An 8,061-nucleotide genomic window follows, 5' to 3' on the forward strand; every position below is an offset into this window, starting at 1 on the left:
TTAGATGCATGTAGAATTTCAAGTATTGCATGAACACACCCTAACGAATTAAATGGTAATCATTCTAGGACATGGTTGACCATCCTCATTATTTCTCCATCTAAATCTAACCGAGCTTAAACTAAGGTGAGTTCACACATTTACTAAAGGCATGCATTCCTGGGTTTGGGAACTACACTATCCCTGGATTTGGGACTACTCTATATTCGTGGGTTGGAATATTGCCTATGAAATACCGTAGTTTATATTTCATATCTTTAGCAGACTAAACGAAACTCTATCTGAAAAGTCCCTACGCATTCTACCGATTTGTTGCCGGGTTTGGTAAACGGGGTACTAGTTAATAGCGCTATTAGGTTCGACAAACCTCATACCCTGCCGAGAGCCGGGTGTGAACTTTTGACCTTGACTTTATATCAATGACGATGAACATTGATATGGGGCACACCAACTTACAACAGTTAAGTATTCGGTACTACACAGTTTAGTGGCTTAACCGTGGGTTAGCTACCGATGACATGTTTTTAATAAACTAATGTATTTGAAACTTACTTTGTTTTAAAACTGAAACTATGAACTCGTCAACCTTTGTTGATACACTTGTGCATTCTTTGTAGGATGTTAGGTACAACATGTGAGCTTGCAGCTTTTGGAGTGTCGTGGCTGGCATTAAACTATTGGTTTTAAATTTTATTGAACACTGTGGTTTTTAACTTTTGTCTAGAATTTACATTTAGCTTACGTTGTTGATTTAAACTATGTTTTGGACATTTAAAACTTAATCACTAATTGTGTTGATTGTGATGATTTTTAATAACTTTAATATTTGTTCAACATGATTAGTGGCTTGATCTTGGTTCGTCGCACGCCTCGCGGTAAAACCCCGCATGTGGATTTTGAGGGTGTGACATTTTAAATATCTACAAACATGTTCATGAACCATTTATGTAAGTATTCGATTATTTAAAGCACAATCAATATAAAGAAAGTTGATATCTGAAATATCAAGAAAACCTTTATGGGAGAATATATTAAGTGGTATTCTTAATTTATCAAAAAAAAAAAGAAAAGAAAATGGAACAATTCATATTCAAAACGAGGCCTTTAAGTATCTTACAACCAACCAAATTAATATTGTCTAAAATCATCAATGCCCTATCGATTTTGAAAGAACAACATTGATACCGATACCGGTACTATTAGAACCGTTGCTGACATCATTTTGATCATATCACGAATTTATTTTTTGGTTTTGAACTTCTGATTGTTAAACGGGTGCTGATACTGATGTGCGTGAAGTGTGTTATATTTTAGATGTATATTTAAGCCCTTTTTACACTTTTAGCCAAGTTTTAAATTTATAAAAACACGATATTTACTAACACTAAACACACATATGGGCAAGTGCACCCATCGTGGACGTAGTATAGTGTTGGTAAGATACCGAGGTCGTCCAAGGACACAAGAGCTTTTAATACCGGTTTATCCTCAACGTCTAATCAAATCAAAAAGTGAGAAAAATGTTTTAAACTAAGAAAAATAAAAACTAACTAAATGCTGAAAAATAAAATAAAATAAAAACAGATAGACAAGATGAATCACTTGGATCCGACACGTGTATTAGTATAACCTTTGATTATTTTCGCACTTTTGCACTTGTTTAAGAGATTATCTTAGTTATTGTAGTAGGCCCCTCTTTTGAAGGCGACGTTACCCTCAACCCAGTAGTTTGAGTCAGCAAGGATACAATCCTAAAGGGTCGGATTATTGAAAGATAATGAATTAAGTTATTAATGCAAATTGTGGTAGGCCCCGCTTTCGGCGGTGACGTTACACTCGGCTAAGTAGTCTGAGTCAGCAGGGATACAGTCCTAAATAGCCGGGTTATAGTATTAATAGTAGTTAACTTATGAGGGGGTCAAAGAGTTTGGATCCCCGCCATCCAATACCTATGGGCATTGAAGGAGATCCTACTAAATTTGACCCAGGTCCCAAGCAGGACCTCTAAACGCTGAACAAGGGCAAGACCCTTACCAAATCGTTCCCTTAACCCCCGACCAGGTAGCCAACATACCTCCATATAGACCGTGGAGATATGAATGGTGAAAATCTTTTATTTTATATAGACAGTAAAATAACGCCAAGACACCACGGACAAACGATAAGGAAAGATCACCTTCGACATAAGTAACTAGTTATTAAAGTCATTAATACAAAACCAAATAAAAAGTGCAAAAGATTAAAAATAAAAAGTATTATACTAAACACTTGTCTTCACCAAGTGATGTAAGAGACTTAGGCAAACACGGCCTTGATTGTCAAGAACTCTTACGATCAATCTTGGATCCCGAGACGACTCACACACTCTACGATGGACCATGGATGATGGTGGTGGATGATGGTGTTATGGTGGTGGTGGGTGGTGGATGATGGTGTTATGGTGGTGGTGGGTGGTGGATGAAGTGTGAGAGAGGTGGTGTGCCAAGGGATGAGTTGGAATGAAACCAAGCACTCCTATTTATAGGCTGAACAGAAGGCTGGGCACGGCCCCGTGTCCGCTGGACACGCCCCCGTGCCCGTCTGACACTCTCTTTCCTCATTAATTGTAATTCGCAATTACAATTAATGCGCCTGCTGTACTTTCACCACGCCCCCGTGCTCGCTCGACACGGCCCCGTGGTGGGCAATGGAAGCTTCTATAGGTTTGTCTTTTCTGCTGCTTCTTGGGCACGGCCCCGTGTCCGCTGGACACGGGGCGTGTTCAGTCTTCTGCTTTCTCTTCTTTGCCTTGGAGGATGCCGTTGAGGGTCCGGGCAGTCTACTTTTATTCCTTTTCTTGTATTTATGCTAGAATTAGTTGTCTTTTTGCTTCTTTTGTGAATTTGAGCTCATTTCATCCTGAAAATACAAAAGAAAGACAAAAACACTCTTTTTCCAACATTAGTACTTAAAAAGGGTTAGTTTTATGCCTTAATTGATGTGATTTATATGTTGCATTTTACACACATCAAATACCCCCACACTTGAACTTTTGCTTGTCCTCAAGCAAAACTCTTTAAATGTGGCTTACACTCCCAAATGGAATGGGTAGAAGAGAAAGTTTTTTTTTTTTTTTTTTTTTTTTTTTTTTTTTTTGCTTGTCCTAGAGTGTCGGGAATCCAAGATCTTTGTAAGTTTTATTTTTATTTATTTACAATCCTATTCGTTATGATTTAGTTAGAGCGTTTCATAAGATAAATCACTTATCCGGCATAGCATGCCTTATTAAAATTCCATTTATATACAAGTTCACATACCTCACGGGGGATCACTCAACACTCGGCCGAAGGTGTAATTTTTAGTGAATCACTCGAGAGCGGCATGGAACTTACGCCTTCCATAGGCTTGCCAAGCAATCAATCATCCTCCTTTTTAACTTTTTACCTTTGTAAATATCAAGAGGACTTTTTGGGTGAAGGGTTAGGCTTGGGTTAAAGTTGGGTGGTTGGGTTAGTGGTTAGTAAAAGGGCGAAAATCGTAAAAAGCATCGCTTTTCGTGACATACCTTGTTTTTAGTGACTTTTTATTTTGAAGCATTTCTCCAAACAAGCTTTTATATAGCTTTTGTTTGTTTTTGACTTCATCATCATATTAATTTTTTTTTTAAGTCACATAAAATGGCGAGCTTACGAAAAACCGAGCTTGTTACTAAAATAAAGGGTGAAAAATAAAAAAGGTTTTTGGTGGGTGAAAAGGTTTTAGGGTAATGAAATGAAAGGTTTAGGCTCAAAGGGGTTAACTAGGGGGATTTTGGGTAGGTGGTAAAAAAAAATGAAAAATAATGGTGTAGAAAGAAAAATATGGTTGGTCCTAATGCCTCCATCACTTACTTACTTGGGTTTAAGTTGGTAAGGACCGGGAATGTATCGTCGTGGCAAGTTCTAGAGTTGTAAGAACCAAGCGGCTATTCACACAAGAAACGAAAAATGAGCATTTAGTCTAAAGATGTATATTTGTATGCTCAATAAAGGCTCAAAACTCACTTTTGTGGGAATGGGTTTTTAATGTGATCAAGTATATATAATCGAATTTTTAACTAGACTTGTTATGCCGTTTCGTAATTTTCTTATGTTGGTTCTTTATTATCACGACGCTATCGGTTGTAAATTTGTAAAAATATAACCTTTTTAGAACTTGTTATTCCCAAATTAAACCAAGACAAGCAAATAATAAAAAAAAAACGAAAGGTTTTTGAAAAAAATTTGGGGTGTTTAGCGGTTCCAATAGAGTTTTGTGTAAGGCTTGTATTTAGGATTTGCAAAATTCAAGGTTTTAGCATCCCCCCGACACTTAAATTACACATTGTCCTCAATGTGTCCCAAAAATAATATTTTTGGTTGATTAGAATGTGTAAAAGTGGGTTAAAAACAAAGATTTGTGTTACTGGCATCCTGGACACGGCCCCGTGGTGACCGGGCACGGCCCCGTGGTCAAGTGCCAGTAACAGAATTTAAAGAGTTAAGACAGAAGCCTGGACACGGGGGCGTGTCCGCTGAACACGACCCGTGTCCAGTTACCTGAACTGGGTGTTTTTCTGCAGGTGGCTCAGCACGGGGCCGTGTTGGTTGGGCACGGCCCGTGTTGAGCCTTCTGTGATGGAGACTTTTGTCGGGTTGCTCTGTTCTTCGTGCATGGGTCCATTTTTCTCGTTCCCTTTTTCATCCATTACCACCATGAGTGTGTTTTATTCTGCAAATTAAAACTAAAAGATTAAACTAACTAAGGATAGTTCCGCGGAATGCCTCCGTGGTGCGCCACGTTTATAAGGGTCCTTGGCTAGACCCAATGCGAGGTTATATGTTTTCTGAGTGGGATGTCTGGCGTCCCATGTTACACCGTCGGAGAGCAGCATCCAAGCTTGAATCAATAACCTTCATGTAATTGACCGGGTCGTCGTCCTCTATTCTCTTCCCAACCCCGAACTTCACTTCATCATCCCCGTACCTCAAGGTGAGTGTCCCATCATTCATATCCACCACTGCTTGGGCGGTGGCAAGGAAGGGTCTCCCTAGTATAAGGGGGACCTCGGTGTCTTCCTCCATATCGAGTATGACAAAGTCAGCTGGATAAACGAATCTGCTTACTTTTACCAAGACATTCTCGATGACACCTTTTGGGAATTTGACGGATCGATCGGATAGTTGTATGCTCATTTTTGTAGGGCTTGTGGTTCCTAAGCCGAGTCTTTTGAACATTGATGAGGGCATGAGGTTAATGCTAGCCCCAAGGTCGGCTAAGGCATTACGAACGGGTGATTCCCCTATTGAGCAAGGAATCGTGAAGCTTCCGGGATCGATTTTCTTTTGGGGAAGTTTATTGAGTACGAGGGCAGAGCATTCTTCGCCTAAATTGACTAATTGCAAGTTTTCAATTTTCTTTTTATGTGTAAGGAAGTCCCTCATGAATTTAGAGTACTTGGGCATTTGAGTTAGGACTTCGATAAAAGGAATATTGACATGCAATTGTTTTAACAGACTTTCGAACTTGGCGAATTGCTCATTGGTCTTTTGACGAATTAACCTACCGGGGTATGGAACTCGAGGAGCCTTGGTAGGCTCTGGTGACGGAGGGGAGTTCTTTTCCTGCAGAGGTGTGGGTACTGTTTCGTCCGTTGGTGGCAGCACTTCTGCAGGCCCTACGGTGCGGTTCCGTAGTGTGATGAGGTGAACTTGTGCTTTTGGGTTTGTTTCGGTATTGCTAGGTAGTGCGCCTTGCGGTCTCTCGGAAAAATTTTGAGCTATTTGATTTAATTGTTTTTCTATGTTTTGAATACTAGCTTGTTGATTACTAAAATTTGATTCTAATTGTAGAAATCTTTCCGAGTTTTTCTTATCAGTGTCGGAGACGAGGCGAGATACCGTATCTTCGAGCCTTTCTCGTCCACTTTGTTGTTGAGTGAAATTTTGTGACTCATTTCTTGGTTGCTGAAAGTTTGTTCGTTGGGTTTGTTGGTTACTACTATTGTCGGGTTCCCTCCAACCAAGGTTTGGGTGGTTTCGCCATCCTTGGTTGTAAGTTCCCGTTGGGGGACCCGACGGCCTAGGTCTATTATCAATGTAGTTTACCATTTCTTGTTGATCGTCTGTTTCTTTCATGCAACTCCAATTTTCATGTGACCCACCACACCCTTCACAAGCCATAACCGAGACTGTTTTTGTCATTTACAATTTTTTTATCTTTGAAGAAAGGGCCTCGATTTGGGCTTGTAAAGAAGTGCTTTCATCGACCTTATGGGCGACCGGGGCGACAGACTTATTTCCCCGGGGGGTGTGCCATTGAAAATTGGTTTGAGCAATTTCCTCAATTTGATTATATATTTCGTGTGGGCGTCGATTACCTAAAAGTCCCCCGGAGCTAGAATCAAGTGTCTGCCTAGTGTGTGGCAACAATCCATTATAGAAAGTGGATACTTGTTGCCATATTGCGAGGCCGTGATGGGGACACTTGCGTAATAGCTCCTTGAACCTTTCCCAAGTTTCATATAAGGATTCCCCATCCTCTTGTGAATATGTATTAATTTCAGTCATTAACTTAGCAGTTTAAGCGGGAGGGAAATACTTATATAGAAATTTTTGGGCTAGTTCATCCCAGCTGTTTACCGATCCAGCTGGGAGGGCGTTGAGCCAAGCTTTCGCTCGGTCTTTTAGTGAGAAGGGAAACATACGGAGGCGGATGGCGTCATTTGATGCTCCATTGATCCGAAAGGTATCACATATTTCCAAGAAATTAGTTATATGTAGATGGGGATCCTCGTCCGCAAGCCCATGGAAGGTTGCGGAGTTTTGGAGCATTTGTATCAAATGCGGCCGGAGTTCGAAGTTATTAGCTTCGACATTCAGAGCATTGATAGCGGCGCCTAGATTACCTACGGTGGGTCGTAGATAATCCATAAGGGTACGTTGGTCCGCCATTGGAGGTGGATCACCCGAAACCTTCTCTTGGTTTTTGGCTTTTAACCTTTTTCTGAGAAAGCGTTCGGGTTCTTCTAGTGGTTCTTTTATGTCTTTATTGGAACTGGAGCTCATACACTACGTAAGGTTGGCGTCGGGTTCCAAGTCCTGCAATAAAAACAGAAAAGAATGTTGGTCAGAAGGTTCACCACGGCCCCGTGTTGAGCGAACACGGCCCGTGGTCGGAGTTTCAGTGATTGTTTCCCAAATCCCCAGTTACTGGAAGTTGGACACGGCCCTGTGTTGCACCGGCACGGCCCCGTGGTCAGCCTTCTTTAACTTGGAAAACAAAAACTGCCAGTAACGATGCTGGGCACGGCCCATGTCCGACCAGGCACGGCCCCGTGCTGAGCTCCGCAGAAGCTGAAAAACTAAGAAAAAAACTAAAAATTAAAAAGAAAAATAAAAATATGATTAGGCCGTTGATTCCTAACTTTCTTAAAATCCTTGTGTCCCCGGCAGCGGCGCCAAAAACTTGATGTGCGTGAAGTGTGTTATATTTTAGATGTATATTTAAGCCCTTTTTACACTTTTAGCCAAGTTTTAAATTTATAAAAACACGATATTTACTAACACTAAACACACATATGGGCAAGTGCACCCATCGTGGACGTAGTATAGTGTTGGTAAGATACCGAGGTCCTCCAAGGACACAAGAGCTTTTAATACCGGTTTATCCTCAACGTCTAATCAAATCAAAAAGTGAGAAAAATGTTTTAAACTAAGAAAAATAAAAACTAACTAAATGCTGAAAAATAAAATAAAATAAAAACAGATAGACAAGATGAATCATTTGGATCCGACACGTGTATTAGTATAACCTTTGATTATTTTCGCACTTTTGCACTTGTTTAAGTGATTATCTTAGTTATTGTAGTAGGCCCCTCTTTTGAAGGCGACGTTACCCTCAACCCAGTAGTTTGAGTCAGCAAGGATACAATCCTAAAGGGTCGGATTATTGAAATACAATGAATTAAGTTATTAATGCAAATTGTGGTAGGCCCCGCTTTCGGCGGTGACGTTACCCTCGGCTAAGTAGTTTGAGTCAGCAGGGATACAGTCCTAAATAGCC

The 8,061-nt window shown here is 40.5% G+C and overlaps 1 non-coding gene across 1 annotated transcript; it reads left to right on the plus strand.

Moving 5' to 3' along the window:
• The first annotated feature begins 6,465 nt into the window (after positions 1-6,465).
• On the plus strand, positions 6,466-6,572 carry LOC118479932. The gene has a single exon (XR_004861574.1). It is a non-coding gene; the product is annotated as a small nucleolar RNA R71 (small nucleolar RNA).
• The last annotated feature ends 1,489 nt before the right edge of the window (positions 6,573-8,061 follow it).

The sequence above is a fragment of the Helianthus annuus genome, chromosome 6 (assembly GCF_002127325.2).
Source record: "Helianthus annuus cultivar XRQ/B chromosome 6, HanXRQr2.0-SUNRISE, whole genome shotgun sequence".
Lineage (NCBI taxonomy): Eukaryota > Viridiplantae > Streptophyta > Magnoliopsida > Asterales > Asteraceae > Helianthus > Helianthus annuus.